Source organism: Salmo salar, chromosome 10 (assembly GCF_965601325.2).
Source record: "Salmo salar chromosome 10, fSalSal1, whole genome shotgun sequence".
Taxonomy (NCBI): domain Eukaryota; kingdom Metazoa; phylum Chordata; class Actinopteri; order Salmoniformes; family Salmonidae; genus Salmo; species Salmo salar.
This window is the reverse complement of record NC_138300.1, coordinates 20528899-20549250: the sequence shown is the minus strand read 5'-3', so window position 1 is coordinate 20549250 and position 20352 is coordinate 20528899. Positions and strand designations below refer to the sequence as shown.

The 20352-nt window shown below is 41.3% G+C and overlaps 1 protein-coding gene across 3 annotated transcripts in view; it reads left to right on the top strand.

The window, feature by feature from the left end:
- LOC106613723 (protein strawberry notch homolog 2) overlaps window positions 1-20352 on the top strand; it is a 118755-nt gene that overhangs the window by 17226 nt on the left and 81177 nt on the right. The window contains exon 1 of one of the 3 annotated variants that reach the window (XM_045687465.2): window positions 11758-12700. The exons of the other annotated variants lie outside the window; for them this stretch is intronic. The gene's annotated coding sequence lies outside the window, so the exon portion shown is untranslated. Of the gene's footprint in view, window positions 1-11757; window positions 12701-20352 lie in introns of those variants that run through there. 3 annotated transcript variants of the gene reach the window in all.

The following is a 20352-nucleotide window of genomic DNA, read 5'->3' as shown; positions in this document are numbered from 1 at the left end:
GCTTTCCCATCTCTTTCAGTAGTTTGTCGTTCCAGCCACTCTTCCTCAGCCTCTGTCTACAGCCAAGCCATGTCCCCAGAGCACTCCAAATGTCATAGGTGGTGACCAATTCCTCTAAACTCTTGCCTTGCCCTGTCAAGCTTCAATACAAAGCAGTAGCTTTATTAGATATTAGCCTTGAACAGAAATATTTGTATCGGTCTTTATTCCACAGATAAGGCGCCAATATTAGAATGAACAGATGCGTCATTTGCAGTCCATTTTATTAATATTTTTCAATGGTTGCCTGAAGAGGGCGGTCTACAAGCTGCTCATCATTGTCTTAAGACTTGAGAGAGAGTAGGCAACATGGCCTAAAATTAACACCCGCCAAATGCGGCCTTATCCTAAAATGGATTAAGTAACCCCAAAAAATCCTCTGCAATCTATACACAATAGCCCATAATGACAAAGCGGCAAGCTCTAGGAAGAGTCTTGGTGGTTCTAAACTTCTTCCTTTTAAGAATAATGGATGCTACTGTGTTCTTGGGAACCTTCAATGCTGCAGAAATGTTTTTGTACCCTTCCCCAGATCGGTACCTTGACACAATCCTGTCTCAGAGCTCTACGGACAATTCCTTCAACCTCATGGCTTGGTTTTTGCTCTGACATGCACTGTCAACTGTGGGACGTTATATACAGTTGAAGTCGGAAGTTTACATACACCTTAGCTATATACATTTAAACTCAGTTTTTCACAATTCCTGACATTTAATCCTAGTAAAAATTCCCTGTCTTAGGTCAGTTAGGATCACTACTTTATTTTAAGAATGTGAAATGTCAGAATAATAGTGAAGTGATTTATTTCAGCATTTATTTATTTCATCACATTCCCAGTGGGTCAGAAGTTTACATACTCAATTAGTATTTGGTAGCATTGCCTTTAAATTGTTTAACTTGGGTAAAACATTTTGGGTAGCCTTCCACAGGCTTTCCACAATAAGTTGGGTGAATTTTGGCCCATTCCTCCTGACAGAGCTGGTGTAATTGAGTCAGGTTTGTAGGCCTCCTTGCTCACACACACTTTCTCAGATCTGCTCACACATTTTCTATAGGATTGAGGTCAGGGCTTTCTGATGGCCACGCCAATACCTTGACTTTGTTGTCCTTAAGCCATTTTGCCACTTTGGAAGTATGCTTGGGGTCAATGTCTATTTGGAAGACCCATTTCCTACCAAGCTTTAACTTCCTGACTGATGTCTTGAGATGTTGCTTCAATATATCCACATAATTGTTCTTCCTCATGATGCCATCTATTTTGCTGAAGTGCACCAGTCCCCTCCTGCAGCAAAGCACCCCCACAACATGATGCTGCCACCCCCGTGCTTCACGGTTGGGATGGAGTTCTTCGGCTTGCAAGCATCCCCCTTTTTCTTCCAAACATAACGATGGTCGTTATGGCCTAACAGTTCTATTTTTGTTTCATCAGACCAGAGGACATTTCTTCAAAAAGTACGATCTATGTCCCCATGTGCAGTTGCAAACCGTAGTCTAGTTTTTTATGGCGGTTTTGGAGCAGTGGCTTCTTCCTTGCCAAGCGGCCTTTCAGGTTATGTCGATATAGGACTCGTTTTACTGTGAATATAGATACTTTTGTACCTGTTTCCTCCAGCATCTTCACAAGGTCCTTTGCTGTTGTTCTAGGATTTATTTGCACTTTTCGCACCAAAATACGTTCATCTCTAGGAGACAGAACGCGTCTCCTTCCTGAGCGGTATGACGGCTGTGTGGTCGAATGGTGTTCATACTTGCGTACTATTGTTTGTACAGATGAACGTGGTATCTTCAGACATTTGGAAATTGCTCCCAAGGATGAACCATACTTGTGGAGGTCTACAATTTGTTTTCTGAGGTCTTGGCTGATTTTATTTTGATTTTCCCATGTTGTTAAGCAAAGAGGCACTGAGTTTGAAGGTAGGCCTTGAAATACATCCACAGGTATACCTCCAATTGACTCAAATGATGTCAATTAGCCTATCAGAAGCTTCTAAAGCCATGACATCATTTTCTGGCATTTTCCAATCTGTTTAAAGGCACAGTCAACTTAGTGTATGTGAACTTCTGACCCACTGGAATTATGATACAGTGAATTATAAGTGAAAATCTGTTTGTAAAGAATTGTTGGAAAAATTACTTCTGTCATGCACAAAGTAGATGTCCTAACTGACTTCCCAAAACTATAGTTTGTTAACAAGAATTTTGTGGAGTGGTTGAAAAACGAGTTATGACTCCAACCTTAGTGTATGTAAACTTCTGACTTCAACTGTAGAAAGGTGTGCCTTTTCAAATCATGTCCAATCAATTGAATTTACCACAGGTGGACTCCAAGTTGTAGAAACATATTAAGGAGGATCAGTGGATATATATTTTTTGGTAATAATGACAATTACAACAATTCTGAATGAACACTTATTTTAACTTAATATAATACATCAATTTAGTCTCAAATAAATAATGAAACATGTTCAATGTGATTTAAATAATGAATTAAAACAGTGTTGGAGAAGAAAGTGAAATATGTCCCATGAAAAAAGCTAACGTTTAAGTTCCTTGCTGAGAACATATGAAAGCTGGTGGTTCCTTTTAACGAGTCTTCAATATTCCCAGTTAACCTCTTTAGGGCAGGTGGGACGCTACCGTCCTACCCACGGTTCACACTATTCAACAGCCGGTGAAAAATCAGAGCGCCAAATTCAAAACAACAAAATGTCATAATTCAAACTTCTCAAACATACGACTATTTTACACCATTTTAAAGGTACACTTATTAATGTAACCACATTGTCCGATTTCAAAAAGGCTTTACGGCGAAAGCATAAAGTTAGATTATGTTAGGACAGGTACAACACAAGAAAAACCACACAGCCATTTTCCAAGCAGGAGAGGGGTCACAAATACCAGAAATTCAGCTAAAATTAAGCACAAACCTTTGACGATCTTCATCGGATGACACTCCTAGGACTCAATGTTAGACAATGCATGTATGTTTTGTTCGATAAAGTTCATATTTATATCCAAAAACAGCATTTTACATTGTCGCGTGATGTTCAGAAAATACACTGCTCAAAAAAATAAACACTTAAACAACACAATGTAACTCCAAGTCAATCACACTTCTGTGAAATCAAACTGTCCACTTAGGAAGCAACACTAATTGACAATACATTTCACATGCTGTTGTGCAAATGGAATAGACAACAGGTGGAAATTATAGGCAATTAGCAAGACACCCCCAATAAAGGAGTGGTTCTGCAGGTGGGGACCACAGACCACTTCTCAGTTCCTATGCTTCCTGGCTGATGTTTTGGTCACTTTTGAATGCTGGCGGTGCTTTCACTCTAGTGGTAGCATGAGACGGAGTCTACAACCCACACAAGTGGCTCAGGTAGTGCAGCTCATCCAGGATGGCACATCAATGCGAGCTGTGGCAAGAAGGTTTGCTGTGTCTGTCAGCGTAGTGTCCAGAGCATGGAGGCGCTGCCAGGAGACAGGCCAGTACATCAGGAGGCGTGGAGGAGGCCGTAGGAGTGCAACAACCCAGCAGCAGGACCGCTACCTCCGCCTTTGTGCAAGGAGGAGCAGGAGGAGCTCCAGCAGGCCACAAATGTGCATGTGTCTGCTCAAACGGTTAGAAACAGACTCCATGAGGGTGGTATGAGGGCCCGACGTCCACAGGTGGGGGTTGTGCTTACAGCCCAACACCGTGCAGGACGTTTGGCATTTGCCAGAGAACACCAAGATTGGCAACTCTTCACAGATGAAAGCAGGTTCACACTGAGCACGTGACAGACGTGACAGAGTCTGGAGACGCCGTGGAGAACGTTCTGCTGCCTGCAACGTCCTCCAGCATGACCGGTTTGGCGGTGGGTCAGTCATGGTGTGGGGTGGCATTTCTTTGGGGGGCCGCACAGCCCTGACTGCCATTAGGTACCGAGATGAGATCCTCAGACCCCTTGTGAGACCATATGCTGGTGCGGTTGGCCCTGGGTTCCTCCTAATGCAAGACAATGCTAGACCTCATGTGGCTGGAGTGTGTCAGCAGTTCCTGCAAGAGGAAGGCACTGATGCTATGGACTGGCCCGCCCGTTCCCCAGACCTGAATCCAATTGAGCACATCTGGGACATCATGTCTCGCTCCATCCACCAACGCCACGTTACACCACAGACTGTCCAGGAGTTGACGGATGCTTTAGTCCAGGTCTAGGAGGAGATCCCTCAGGAGACCATCCGCCACCTCATCAGGAGCATGCCCAGGCGTTGTAGGGAGGTCATACAGGCACGTGGAGGCCACACACAGTACTGAGCCTCTTTTTGACTTGTTTTAAGGACATTACATCAAAGTTGGATCAGCCTGTAGTGTGGTTTTTCCACTTTAATTTTGAGTGTGACTCCAAACCTCCATGGGTTGATAAATTGGATTTCCATTCATTATTTTTGTGTGATTTTGTTGTCAGCACATTCAACTATGTAAAGAAAAGTATTTAGTAAGATTATTTAATTCATTCAGATCTAGGATGTGTTATTTTAGTGTTCCCTTAATTTTTTTGAGCAGTATATTTTGCCTCCAATACTGCCGGTGAACCAGCACTACAATTTACAAAAATACTCATCATAAACGTTGATAAAATATTAAACTGTTATTCAAAGAATTATAGATGAACATCTCTTTTATGCAAACGCTGTGATAGATTTCAAAAAAGCTTCACAGGGAAAGCACACTTTGCAATAATCTGAGTACGCGCTCAGAATAATACACCAGACAATACAGATACCCGCCATTTTGGAGTCATCTAAAATCATAAATAGCATTAGAAATGTTCACTTACCTTTGATCTTCATCGGAAGGCACTTCCAGGAATCCCAGGTCCACAAATGTTGTTTTGTTCGATAAAGTCCATAATTTATGTCCAAATACTTCCTTGTTGTTTGCGCGTTCAGTAAGCTACTCCAAGTGTAGGAAGCGCGCCCAAAATGTCACGACGTTCGTTGAAACATGTCAACCATTGTATAGCATCAATCTTTAGGGCCTTTTTAACATAACTTCAATAATATTCCAACAGGACGATTCCAATGTCTTGAAAAATGTTTTGGAACACAGCTACTTCATCATGTGAACGCGCGCCACAAAACTCATGTCATTTTCTGAGTCACCAACTTCCCGGCCTTCTTGTTCGCTCTCTGTTCACTGCAAAAGCCTCAAACAAGGTTCTAAAGACTGTTGACATCTAGTGGAAGCCTTAGGAAGTGCAAAATGAACCCTAAGTCACTGTGTGTTAGATAGGCAATGACTTGAAAATACCAGATTTCCCACTTCCTGGTTGGATTTTTCTCAGTTTTTTGCCTGCCATATGAGTTCTGTTATACTCACAGACATCATTCAAACAGTTTTAGAAACTTCAGTGTTTTCTATCCAAATCTACTAATAATATGCATGTTCTAGTTCCTGTGCCCGAGTAGTAGGCCGTTTTCATTTGGGTACATTTTTCATTCGGATGTGAAAATACTGCCCCCTACCCAAGAGAGGTTAAGAAGTTTTAGGTTGTAGTTATTATAGGAATTATAGGACTATTTCTCTCTATACCATTTGTATTTCATATACCTTTTGACTATTGGTTGTTCTTATAGGCACTATAGTATTGCCAGCCTTATCTCGGGAGTTGATAGGCTTGAAGTCATAAACGGCACAATGCTTGAAGCACAACGAAGAGCTGCTGGCAAACGCAGGAAAGTGCTGTTTGAATGAATGCTTATGAGCCTGCTTATGAGCTTGCTGCTGCCTTCCACCGTTCAGCCTGCTCTATCAAATCATAGACTTAATAATATAATAAACACACAGAAATGCGAGCCTTTGTTTCCGGATTTGACCATATTAATGACCTATCATTTCGAAAACAAAATGTTTATTCTTTCAGTAAACTACGGAACTGTTCCGGGTGGCATCCCTAAGTCTCTAAGCTTTGCTGTTACATTACACAACCTTCAATGTAATGTCAGAAATATGTACAATTCTGGCAAATTAATTACTGTCTTTGTTAGGAGGAAAGTCTTCACACAGTTCGCAACGAGCCAGGCGGCCCAAACTGCTGCATATACCCTGACTCTGCTTGCACAGAACGAGAAGAGACGTGACACAATTTCTCTAGTTAAAAGAAATTCATAATAGCAGGCAATATTAACTAAATATGCAGGTTTGAAAAAATATACTTGTGTATTGATTTTAAGAAAGGCATTGATGTTTATGGTTAAGTACACATTGTTGCAAGGACAGTGCTTTTTTTGCGAATGCGCTTGTCAATCACCTGTTTGGCGAAGTAGGGTGTGATTTATAAATTAACAGGCACCGCATTGATTATCTAGCTTGTCTTGCATTGCATATAAACTAGTTATATAATCAACCATGTGTAGTTAACTGTGATTATGTTAAGATTGATTTTTATAAGAACTTTAATGCTAGCTAGCAACTTACCTTGGCTCCTTGCTTCACTCGCGTAACAGGTGGTCAGCCTGCCACGCAGTCTCCTCGTGGAGTGCAATGTAATCGGCCAAAATCGGCATCCAAAAATGCAGATTAACGATTGTTATGAGAACTTGAAATTGGCCCTAATTAATCGGCCATGCCGATTAATCGGTCGACCTCTAGTTGTAATGCACTGTAGTGAATCTTCTCAATACAAATGCTGACATTGACACCTAGTGGTGACATTACGAACAGCATGTTACTGCATTTCACTGCTGTTGTGAACAGTGCCTTTTCAGATTTATTCATTCAGCCCTTGTTTATTACTGTGCTTGTAGTGCTTCAGCACAAAGACTTCAGCATTTATATCCACTGCCATAGATAGGTACAACTTAAATATTTGTCTAAGGTAAACGGAACAAGTGTTTTGATGTACTTTCATAGTTATAGAGGATTTTGTTGCTTTTTGGTGGTTATCATGTAAACCACAAATGTTCTTAAATGTTAATTTTAAGATTTACTTAAATCATCAATTAGTGTATTTGTTAAATTGTGCTCCAAAGGATTATGTAAAAAAATATATATATATATATATTCATTCCACCTCTACATTTAAAAAAAAATATATATATAACTTACTCCAAATCAATTGAACCTGAACTTAATAAAACATTCAACAAAGAAATTAGCAGCAATAAAGTCGATCGGTCGGGCTCGACATATCGGGATTTTTGGGTCTATTATATATATATATATATAATTATATATATATATATTGTTAATGGGTTATATTTGGCTCCCTAAAATTGGTATCGGACCCAAAAATCCCATATCGGTCGGGCTCGACTTTATTGCTGCTAATTTCTTTGTTGAATGTTTTATTAAGTTCAGGTTCAATTGATTTGGAGTAAGTTTCAAGTCAAATAAAACTAGTATTGCTTTCTTGTCATTGAGGCCTGTTTCACTTGAAGCTAAGCTTGTTGAAGGGAAAGCATACCTAATGCACACACTGTTTTAAAAGCTTGCAACTGCTGTTCTAATATAGGCTAATCTAATCTCTCCTTTCCCCTTGCTGTTGGTTTGACAGTGAATGCTTTTCTGCCATCCTGCTAGTGTGACCAAACAGTAGGCTACACTGTATTCTGCCCTGACCAATATTCCAGTGCCCTATGGCCTAGTTCAGAATCACCCTCTCCCTGTTAAAATCTAAGTTTATTGGTCGCGCACACAGATTTGCAGATGTTATTGCAGGTACAGCAAAAGGATTCTGTTTCTAGCTTCAACAGTGTAGCAATAAAAATAAACTTTTTATATGGGATGAACCATGACTAAAATACAGTATATACACACATAGTGGGTTAAACAGTATTTAAACATTAAAGCGACTAGTGTTCAATGACTCTGTACATAAGGCAGCAGTCTCAAAGGTGCAAGGTAGAGTACCGGGTGGCAGCCAAGTAGAACAGTAAGGTTCAGGGCAGGGTACTGGGCGGAGGCCGGTTATTGGTGACTTTCACAGTCTGATGGCCTGGAGATGTTTCTCAGTCTCTCGGTCCAAGCTTTGATGCACCTGTACTGGTTGTGGCTCGGTTGGCTGAGGTCCTTGATCTTCTTGGCCTTCCTGTGTCACTGGGTGCTGTAAATGTCCTGGACGCTCACGAGGACTGTGTGCTCTTTTTCTGCGTGGGTGACGTGAGTAAGTCATTTAAGCGTGTTAACCCTCGCAAGGCTGCCGGCCCAGACAGCATCCCAAGCCATGTCTGATGAACCCAGTCACTGAATCTGTGTATACGTCAATACTATTCTCAGAGGCGACCCGGAACATTTCCCATCTGTGTGATCAAAACAATGAAGAATAGATTCGGATTGGTCTGACCAATGTCGAACAGTCCTTACCAATGGCGCTTCCTGTTTAAGTTTCTGCCTATAGGTGGGAAGGAGCAGAATGGAGGTGTAATCTGATTTTGCAGAAGGGAGGTCGGGGGTGGGCCTTATTGCCTTCCCGGAAGGGAGAGTAACAATGAGTAGATATGTTTTAACACCACCCTGTTCAGAGCACACGGTCTCCTAAAGTGATTGTGAGAGAACTGTTATATGATGATCATTAAAGAAAAACACCAGTTATAATCCGAGGTAGGTGGTGGGGGTGTGGAGGGAGGAGTTGTAGCCTGGAAGGAGGCTGTGTTCTCTGGGTTAGCTGAGAAACACAATGCTTTCCTTTCCTAATGAGGTGGTGTTCCAGCCCTGGGAGATAGGCTCTGTAGGAGTCCACAAGCCTGTTCCCTGGTTACCCAGCCATTACACACACTCCCTCTCCAGTCTTAACGAGGGCTGTTAAGGGGACTGTATTACCACCACATGGGCAGTCAAGAGTCATGACCACAGTCAAATTCCGTGTGAGTGCTGAGTCACGGAAACTAGACTTCTCCTAAACTGTGCTCTGATGATCATAAGTAGCCTACCAAACTTTCTAACGGCTAGACGCTAATGGCCTGGTACTCAGCACTCGATTGTCCCTCTAATCCAAGGCTCTCCAACCCTGTTCCTGAAGAGCTACCGTCCTTCAGGTTTTCACTCCAACCATAATCCAGCACACCTGACTCTTAATAATTAGTTGGTTGATAAGTTGAATCAGGTTAGTTACAACTGGGGTTGGAGCGAAAACCTACAAGAGGGTAGCTCTCCAGGAACAGGGTTGGAGAGCCCTGCTCTAATCACTCTGACATCAATGCAAATGCAACTTTAAAAAAAACTAAGCGTAGCCTAGGACCCCTGGAACAGGGTTGGAGAGCCCATAGCTTACAGTTCTTAAAGCTCAGACACACCGGTAGGATTTTCAAAGTTTGCCTGCTGACAGTACTTTGAATGCTGACACTCTGTTCAGGGGTGCTATCGCGTTTGTTTTCAAAACGCAAGAAGCTTGGAAGTCGTCAGCCACCCAGCCTTGTTAAAATACTCCAAACCAGAAGGTGGCAGTAGTGTTTGGCAATGCATAGCTGTGAGTGTTGCTTATGATCTGGATTTCCATCTGCGCTAATATTGCTTTTTTCTAGAAAGCCCTTGTTGATAGTAGCAAGATGGCCACAGCTAGATGACTACCTAGCAAGATGACGAAAAACTATTTAATTCACTCTCCATAGTCCTGTATTGCCATCCCATTGCCCAATATTTAGCTAGCTAACGTTAGCACATAGTGCCATGTCCTTAGCTAGCTAACACAGTCAGCTGTTTCATGGAAACTAGCTAATACATTGTTAATGTCAATAGTAGCTACAGTGGTTAGCTAGCTTGGAGGAAGTATTTAGTGTTCTGTGCGCATTGTCTGTGGACTTAGCTAGCTACCATCCCAAAGCCTACATTGCATATAAAGTGTGACTGGTTCCCTGCTTAAAATCTTGTATAAAAATGTGGCTCAGATAAGCTCAAAGTCTAGCTGTTGGCCACTGAAGAGCTCAAATTCTCTGGCACTGATGTCACTTGAATGTAAATTAGTTAACCTTGAGTCAATTTCCACCCCCAAGGCTTAGACTCTAGATGGTTAAAAAATAATGTACACATCCTATCTTGAGTCAGGCTAATTCTAATGGTGTTTCTAATAATGTTAAATTCAGCAGGAATGATGGAACATCTGACTGTGTAGCATGATTAATATTTGAATGGCTGCAGAAACTCTAACAATACAGGCTCATAAAACACCATTTGTTTCTATATCCCTCCGCTTTGATAGCACTGCAGATTTGGTTACTCAGTCAGTTGATTAATTTTTCTTTGTCGTTTTCTCCCGTACCGAGCCACCCACAGATCCTCTCTGTGCGTCTGTGCCGCTCCATGGAAATGGCGTGAGTTGAAAAGGGCCTGATAAATAATTCACACTGTTTTGAATGACTGCTGAGTTTCCCAGGGAAGTAACTTGTTCCTTTTATGAATTTTTCATCACTTGGATAATTAATCCAGCATAGCAAGCCAAGCCATCATAACTACCAACATACTGGTTTAATATAATGTAGCATTGCTTTGTAATTAGATTAAAATCGGAGGACATTTAATGGGCAGAAATGTGCAGTGAGTGACTTTGATGTAGGTTGGAAGAAGTTTCATCAATGGTGAGGTCTGAGATGGTAACTCGGCGCAACAGGAACTGATGTAAAAGGTTTGGTCTGTTCTGTGTGTGTGTGTGTCACCCTGTCTGTCATGATGCCCTGATCTTGAGAGCGTTGTTAATGAAGATGAAGCGGGCCGTTCATTAAAGGATTTACTCGGTGTGCCTTAAGCAGGATTAATGCCAAGCCTGTGGAATGAGGGAAGACGAAACAAGTGTTTTTAAAGATTGAGGGATCACATGTGAGGGGTGGAGGCCTGTCAACAGGCTGGTAGAGATGACAGGCCTATATTGAGGCATGTTCACATGTTTAGCTTCTATCTGGGATCCTTGGGATGTCCCTCCCCTAACCTTAATCCTTAACCATTATCTAACTGTTTTAAATGTAAATGTTAATAGGGTGATGTCAGAGTTGGGACGTCCCAAGGATCCCGCTTTTTCCATTTTCCCCTTACCCATACCACAGATGGAACAGGGAGCCAAGCGCTAAAATGGCGCCGGAAGAAATGGCAGCAGTTTTACGGACGCCTAACCAATTGTGCTATTAGGTGAGGTTTTTCACGTTATTTGTAACTTGTTTTGTACATAGTGGTAAAAACATTATCTTAAGGCAAAAAAAATGCTTCTGGATATCAGGACAGCGATCACTCACCTCAGATTTGACAAAAGATTTTTTCTTCAACAAGCAGGAAGCACAGGACATAGTGCGAACACCCGATGAGGCCGACATCCCCGTTTATTAGCAAGAGAAAGAGACTCGGGTACAGAGGACACGGAGCGGGGTGCCTCGTAAGAATCCGGAGAAGGCGAGTGGGAAAGCTGCCGTTACGTCAATATTACTCGCCAACGTACAATCATTGGACAATAAATTTGACGAGATACGACCAAGAATATCCTACCAACGGGACCAAAAAACGTAACATCTTATGTTTCACGGAATCGTGGCTGAATGATGACATGGATTTTCAGCTAACCGGATATACGCTGCACCGGCTAGATAGAACACACTCCGCTAAGATTGGGCGGGGGGGTCTGTGCATGTTTGTAAACAGCTGATGCACGAAATCTAAGGAAGTCTCACAATTTTGCTTTTGCTCTCCTGAAGTAGAGTATCTTATGATAAATTGCAGACCACACTATTTGCCAAGAGTTTATCTATAGTTTTTGTGGCTGTTTATTTACCACCACAGACGGACGCTGGCACTAAGACTGCGCTCAGTCAGTTGTATAAGGAAATAAGCAAACAGGAAACCGCTCACCCAGAGGTGGTGCTCCTAGTGGCCGGAGTCTTTCATGCAGGGAAACTTAAATCAGTTTTACCTAATTTCTATCAACATGTTAAATGCGCAGCCAGAGGGAAAAAAATCTTGATCACCTGTACTCCACACACAGAGATGCATACAAAGCTCTCCCTCAGCCTCCATTTGGTAAATCTGACCACAATTCTATTCTCCTGATTCCTGCTTACAAGCAAAAATTAAAGCAGGAAGCACCAGTGACTCGGTCAATAAAAACGTGGTCAGATGAAGCAGATGCTAAACTACAGGACTGTTTTGCTATCACTGACTGGAACATGTTCCAGGATTCTTCCGATTGCATTGAGGAGTACGCCACATCAGTCACTGGCTTTATCAATAAGTGCATTGAGGACGTCTTCCCCACAGTGACTGTACGTACATAACCCAACCAGAAGCCATGGATTACAGGCAACATTCACACTGAGCTAAAGGATAGAGCTGCCGCTTTCAAGGAGCGGTACTCTAACCCGGAGGCTTGTAAAAAAAATCACAGGCAAAGCGTCAATACTACACCGGCTCCGACGCTCATCTTATGTGGCAGGGCTTGCAAACTATTACAGACAACAAAGGGAAGCACAGCCACGAGCTGCCCAGTGACACGAGCCTACCAGATGAGCTAAATCACTTCTGTGCTCGCTTCGAGGCAAGGAACACTGAGGCATGCATGAGAGCTGTTCCGGATGTCTGTGTGATCACGCTCTTTGTAGCCGACGTGAGGAAGACCTTTTTAAACGGGTCAATGTTCATAAGGCCTCGGGGCCAGACGGATTACCAGAATGTATGCTCCGGGCATGTGCTGGCCAACTGGTAAGTGTCTTCTCTGACATTTTCAACATGTCCCTGACTGAGTCTGTAATACCAACATGTTTCAAGCAGATCACCATAGTCCCTGTACCCAAGAACACTAAGGCAACGTGCCTAAATGACTACCGACCCGTAGTACTCACGTCCGTAGCCATGAAGTGCTTTGAAAGGCTGGTCATGGCTCACAACAACACCATTATCCTAGAAACCCTAGACCCACTCCAATTTGCATACCGCCCTAACAGATCCACAGATGATGCAATCTCTATTGCACTCCACACAGCCCTTTCCCACCTGGACAAAAGGAACACCACTCTTTCTATTCTGGTTAGAGACAGTTTGCGCTGTTCTGTGACGGGAGTAGTACACAGCGTTGTACGAGATCTTCAGTTTCTTGGCAATTTCTCACATGGAATAGCCTTAATTTCTCAGAACAAGAAAGACTGACGAGTTTCTGGCCATTTTGATCCTGTAATCGAACCCACAAACGCTGATGCTCCAGATACTCAACTAGTGTAAAGAAGGCCAGTTTTATTGCTTCTTTAATTAGTACAACAGTTTTCAGCTGTGATAACATAATTGCAAAAGGGTTCTCTAATGATCAACTAGCCTTTTTAAAATGATACATTTGGATTAGCTAACACAGCGTGCCATTGGAGCACAGGAGTGATGGTTGCTGATAATGGGCTTCTGTACGCCTATGCAGATTAGAGGTCGACCGATTATGGGGTTTTTTCAACGCCGATACCGATTATTGGAGGACCAAAAAAAGCCGATACCATAATCCAAAGCCAATTTATTTTATTTTAAATATTTTATAAGATTATACTTTTTTTTTGTAATAATGACTATTACAACAATACTGAATGAACACTTATTTTAACTTATAATATAATACATCAATAAAATCAATTTAGCCTCAAATAAATAATGAAACATGTTCAATTTGGTTTAAATAATACAAAAACAAAGTGTTGGAGAAGAAAGTAAAAGTGCATTATGTGCCATGTAAGAAAGCTAACGTTTAAGTTCCTTGCTCAGAACATGAGAACATATGAAAGCTGGTGGTTCCTTTTAACATGAGTCTTAAATATTCCCAGGTAAGAAGTTTTAGGTTGTAGTTAGTTATTATAGGAATTAATTATAGGACTATTTCTCTCTATACGATTTGTATTTCCTATACCTTTGACTATTGGATGTTCTTATAGGCACTTTAGTATTGCCAGTGTAACAGTATAGCTTCCGTCCCTCTCCTCGCTCCTACCTGGGCTTGAACCAGGAACACATCAACAACAGCCACCTTCAAAGCACCGTTACCCATGCAGAGCAAGGGGAAAAACTACTCCAAGTCTCAGAGCTAGTGACGTTTGAAACGCTATTAGTGCGCACCCGGCTAACTAGCTAGCCATTTCACATCGGTTACACCAGCCTAATCTTGGGAGTTGATAGGCTTGAAGTCATAAACAGCGCAAAGCTTGAAGCACAGCGAAGAGCTGCTGGCAAAACGCACGAAAGTGCTGTTTTGAATGAATGCTTACGAGCCTGCTGGTGCCTACCATCGCTCAGTCAGACTGCTCTATCAAATCATAGACTTAATTATAACATAATAACACACAGAAATACGAGCCTTAGGTCATTAATATGGGGGAATCCGGAAACTATCACGTTTATTCTTTCAGTGAAATACGGAACCGTTCCGTATTTTATCTAACGGGTGGCATCCATAAGTCTAAATATTCATGTTACATTGCACAACCTTCAATGTTATGTCATAATTACGTAAAATTCTGGCAAAATAGTTTGCAACAAGCCAGGCGGCCCAAACTGCTGCATATACCCTGACTCTGCGTGCAATGAACGGAAGACAAGTGACACAATTTCACCTGGTTAATATTGCCTGTTAACCTGGATTTCTTTTAGCTAAATATGCAGGTTTAAAAATATATACTTCTGTGTATTGACTTTAAGAAAGGCATTGATGTCTATGGTTAGGTACAGTCGTCAGATTGTGCTTTTTTCGCAAATGCGCTTTTGTTAACTTCTTGGGGCTATGTGGGACGCTAGCGTGCCACCCGTGGTGCACCCTATCAACAGCAGGTGCATTTCAAGAGCGGCAAATTTGAAACCAAATAAATGTCAAAATTCAAATTTTTCAAACATACAACTATCTTACACCCTTTGAAAGATAAACATCTCCTTAATCTAACCACGTTGTCCGATTTCAAAAAGGTTTTACGGCGAAAGCATAAAGTTAGATTATGTTAGGAGAGTACATTGACAATAGCTGTGTGTAATGTTTTGTCAATTCAAAGACAGGGTCACCAAAACCATAAAACCAAGTAAAAATGATGCACTAACCTTTTAGAATCTCCATCAGATGACACTCCTAGGACATTATGTTAGACAATGCATGCATTTTTAGTTCTATCAAGCTCATATTTATATCCAAAAACAGCGTTTTACTATGGCATTGATGTTGAGGAAATCGTTTCCCTCCAATAACCAGCAGTCAAGTCAGCACCACAAATTAAATAATTAAAATTAGAAAACATTGGTAAAATATTATATTGTCATTTAAAGAATTATAGATTTACATCTCTTGAACGCAATCAACTTGCCAGATTTAAAAATAACCTTACTGGGAAAATTCACTTTGCAATAATCTGAGCACTGCGCCCAGAAAAATATGCTTTGCTATACAGACAAACGGCCATGTTGGAGAGATCTAAAATCGAAAATACTATGTAAATAATCCATTACCTTTGATTCTCTTCATCAGATGTCACTTCCCGGAATCCCAGGTCCATAACGAATGTAGTTTTGTTCAAAAAAGCTCATCATTTATATCCAAAAAGATCCGTGTTGTTAGCACATGATCTAAGCCAGCCGGACTTCTCGTCATGAACGAGGGGAAAAAATATATTTACGTTCGTTCAAACATGTCAAACGTTGTATAGCATAAATCATTAGTGCCTTTTTTAACCAGAACATGAATAATATTCAAGGTGGACGAATGCATTCTCTTTTATAACGTATTGGAACGAGGGTACCCAACATGAACTCGCGCGCCAGAGTCTAATCGGCCATCACCGTTCCATGGCTCTTGTTCGGTCAGATCTCACAGTAAAAGACTCAAAACACTTTGTAAAGGCTGGTGACATCTAGTGGAAGCAATAGGAAGTGCCAAAACATTAATCAACCCCTGTGTGTTTCAATGGCATAGGCTTAAAGGTAATTCAACACATCAGGTATCCACTTCCTGTCAGAAAATGTCTCAGTGTTTTGCCTGCCAAATGAGTTCTGTTATACTCACAGACACCATTCAAACAGTTTTAGAAACTTTAGGGTGTTTTCTATCCAAAGCCAATAATTATATGCATATTCTCGTTACTGGGCAGGAGTAGTAACCAGATTAAATCGGGTACGTTTTTTATACAGCCGTGTCAATACTGCCCCTAGCCCTAACAAGTTAACCTCTCTTGGGTAGGGGGCAGTATTTTCACGGCCGGACGAAAAACGTACCCAAATTAAACGGCCTACTACACGGGCCCAGAAACTAGAACATGCATATTATTAGTAGATTTGGATAGAAAACACTGAAGTTTCTAAAACTGTTTGAATGATGTCTGTGAGTGTAACAGAACTCATATGGCAAGCAAAAAGCTGAGAAAAAATCCAACCAGGATGGGGAGGTTCTGAGGCTGTAGTTTTTTCAAGTGATTGCCTATCTAACACACAGTGACTTAGGGTTCATTTTGCACTTCCTGAGGCTTCCACTAGATGTCAACAGTCTTTAGAAAGTTGTTTGAGGCGTCTATGGTGAACAGAGGGCCAACAAAGGAAGTTGGAAGTTGTTGACTCAGGAAAGCGCATGAGTTCATTAGCGCGCATTCGCGTGAGGGGTAGCTGTGTTCCAAAACGTTTTTCAAGACATTGGAATCGTCCGGTTGGAATATTATTGAAGTTTTATGTTAAAAAGGCCCTAAAGATTGATGCTATACAATGTTTGACATGTTTGAACGAACGTAAATATAACTTCTTTTGACTTTTCGTCGTGACATTTTGGCTGTGCTTCCTACACTTGGAGTAGCTTACTGAACGCGCAAACAACAAGGAGCTATTTGGACATAAATTATGGACTTTATTGATCAAAACAACATTTATTGTGGACCTGGGATGCCTTGAAGTGCCTTCTGATGAAGATCATCAAAGGTAAGTGAATACTTCTAATGCTATTTATGATTTTAGATGACTCCAAAATGGCGGGTATCTGTATTGCTTGATGTCTTTTTCTGAGCGCATTACTCAGATTATTGCAGTGTTCTTTCCCCGTGAAGCTTTTTTGAAATCTGTCACAGCGGTTGCATAAAGGAGATGTTCATCTATAATTCTTTGAATAACAGTTTAATATTTTATCAACGTTTATGATGAGTATTTTTGTAAATTGTAGTGCTGATTCACCGGCAGTATTGGAGGCAAAATATTTTCTAAACATCACGAGCCAATGTAAAAGGCTGTTTTTGGATATATATATCAACTTGATTGAACAAAAAATGCATATATTGTGTAACATGATGTCCTAGGAGTGTCATCTGATGAAGATCGTCAAAGGTTAGTGCTTAATTTTAGCTGGTTTTCTGGTTTTTGTGACGCCTGTCCTTGCTAGGAAAATGGCTGTGTGTTTTTTCTTGTGTTGGAACTGTCCTAACATAATCTAACTTTATGCTTTCGCCGTAAAGCCTTTTTGAAATCGGACAATGTGGTTACATTAAGGAGACATATCTTTAAAACCTCATACATCTAGGCGTTCCGCTGGCGGAACCCCTAGCCAACAGCCAATGGGATCGCATGGCGCGAAATACAAAAACAACTAAAATACCACAATTCAATTTTCTCAAACATACGACTATTTTACACCATCTGAAAGATGAACCTCTCCTGAATCCAACCACGTTGTCTGATTTCAAAAAGGCTTTACAGCGAAAGCAAAACATTAGATTGTTAGGAGAGTACATAGACCAAAATAACCACACAGCCATTTTCCAAGCAAGCATATATGTCAATAAAACCCAAAACACAGCTAAATGAAGCACTAACCTTTTGATGATCTTCATCAGATGACACTCCTAGGAGTGTCATCTGCTCTACCATCTGGCTCAGTTGGTAGAGCATGGTGTTTGCAACGCCAGGGTTGTGGGTTCGATTCCTACGGGGGACCAGTACGGGGGGAAAAATGTATGAAATGTATGCATTCACTACTGTAAGTCGCTCTGGATAAGAGCGTCTGCTAAATGACTAAAATGTAATATGTAAATGTATTACGTTATACAATACATCTATGTTTTGTTCAATCAAGTTCATATTTATATCCCAATATAGCTTTTTACATTGGCGCGTTATGTTCAGAAAATGTATTCCCACCAAAAACTCCCTGTGAATTTCCCAAAATACTCATCATTATCGTTGATAAAATACATCATTATTTTAAGAATTATAGATACAGAACTCCTTTATGCAATCACTGTGTCAGATTTTAAAATAGCTTTTCGGCGAAAGCACATTTTTCAATATTCTGAGTACATAGTTCGCCATTACGGCGAGCTATTCAGACACCCGCCAAGTTCGGGGCAACCTAAACTCAGAATTAGTATTAGAAATATTGTATTACCTTTGCTGATCTTCGTCAGAATGCACTCCCAGGACTGCTACTTCCACAAGAAATGTGGTTTCAGGTCACTATCCAAAGGGTAACTTGCGAGCGCAATTCGAGACACACAAAGTCAAAATGTACCATTACTGTACTTAGAAGCATGTCAAACGCTGTTTAAAATCAATTTTTATGGTATTTTTAACGTGAAATTGCGATAATATTCCAACCGGACAATAGTGTATTCATTCAAGGAGGAAAAGAAAAAACAGCGTGCTCGCGTGAATGCGCATATCCAATCTTTGTCCTCAGGCAGACCACTCAGTAACTGAGCTCCTATACTCTGCCCAGAGACAGGAGAAGGCTCAATCCACTTTCTGAAGGCTTTAGACAGCCAATGGGAGCCTTAGAAAGTGCAACGTAACAGCACAGATACTGTAGTTTCGAAAGGGACTAGAAAGAACTACATTTCTCAGATCCTACACTTCCTGGTTGACTTTTTTGCAGGTTTTTGCCTGCCATATGAGTTCTGTTATACTCATAGACATCATTCAAACAGTTTTTTAGAAACTTCAGTGTTTTCTATCCAAGTCTACTAATAATATGCATATCCTAGCTTCTGGGCCTGAGTAGCAGGCAGTTTACTCTGGGCACCTTATTTACCCAAGCTACTCAATACTGCCCCCAGATCCCAAAAATTTAAGGGAGTTGCACTACCCTGGATGACTTCCATGTCCTGCAGCAGGCAGGCCCTGAGTGACTTGTCAGAATGAGAGGCAGCCTGGTCTTAACCCCTGGCTGGCTGGCGCTCACAGCAACATGGGGAAACTGGGATGTTAACAGGTTGTTCATATTCACTATTTGAAATATGATGTAATGTAGGGCTAACTTCTGATTCCTTTAGATAGCTTCGGCCCTCTTAAAGGTCTTGTGAGGTCTTTCATCGAGGCTTGATTTTTAAGATGATGGGACATTAAATAATCCGCACCTCACCCCCTCGGTTTATAACATGTCAGGCCACCCAAGAGGGAGGCTGAGAGAGGGGGGCGCTGGCCCAACCAGTCACCAGCCTCTGAAGCAATTAAGAGATTACTCCCTCCTGTGACTCTGTTTTGAAATATACCCCCCCCTTTCTCTACCAAAAACCAACTCGACACTAGGCTTTAAACTACTTAATGCAAAGGTCAGGATTTTAGCATTACTGTGTAACTGTTAATAGGGCTGGCACAATTACCGTATAACCGACAGTTATGGATGAAGACCGTCATTTTTTTGTATGGAAGAAACTGAAGATTGGACAGCCGGTCATTCTTGTGGTTGAGTCCGATTCTGCTGTAACATAAACCTTGTTTGCACCTTGTGCATAAATATGGGCTTGATCTAATCAATATGATCCCATCACTATCTGATCAAGGTTTGTTGTCTCCACACGATTTCCTGGTCCAGCATTTATTTTAAAGGTCCAATTTACCCAGTTTTATCTCTATTTCAAAGCAATTCTGGGTAACATTAAGTACCTTACTGTGATTTGTTTTCAAATAAAATGGCCAAAAATACATTTTACAAGCAAGAATTTTCTCTAGGACTGTCTGCGAGGGGTTTGAGTGTGGAGGGGAGAACTTACATTTTGCTGTTATTGGCAGTGGTTTGGAACTTTCTTATTGGCCTATTAACTAATTCACTGCATGGTGGTGTCACTATGGAAGGCCTAAACTTCCTTTCACCAAAACAGGCTGAAATTTCAGGCGGTGTTTTCAAACAGCCAATCAGAATTTGTTTTTCCCCACAAAAAGGATTTTATTACAAAAATACTCCTCAGTTTCATCAGCTGTCTGGGGTGGCTGATCTCAGACGATTGCGCAAGTGAAGAAGCCGGATGTGGAGGTCCTAGGCTGGCGTGGTTGTGAGGTTGGACATACTGCCAAATTCTCTAAAAACGACTGGAGGCGGCTTATGGCAAAGAAATGAAGATTCAATTATCTGGCAACAGCTCTGGTGGACATTCAGT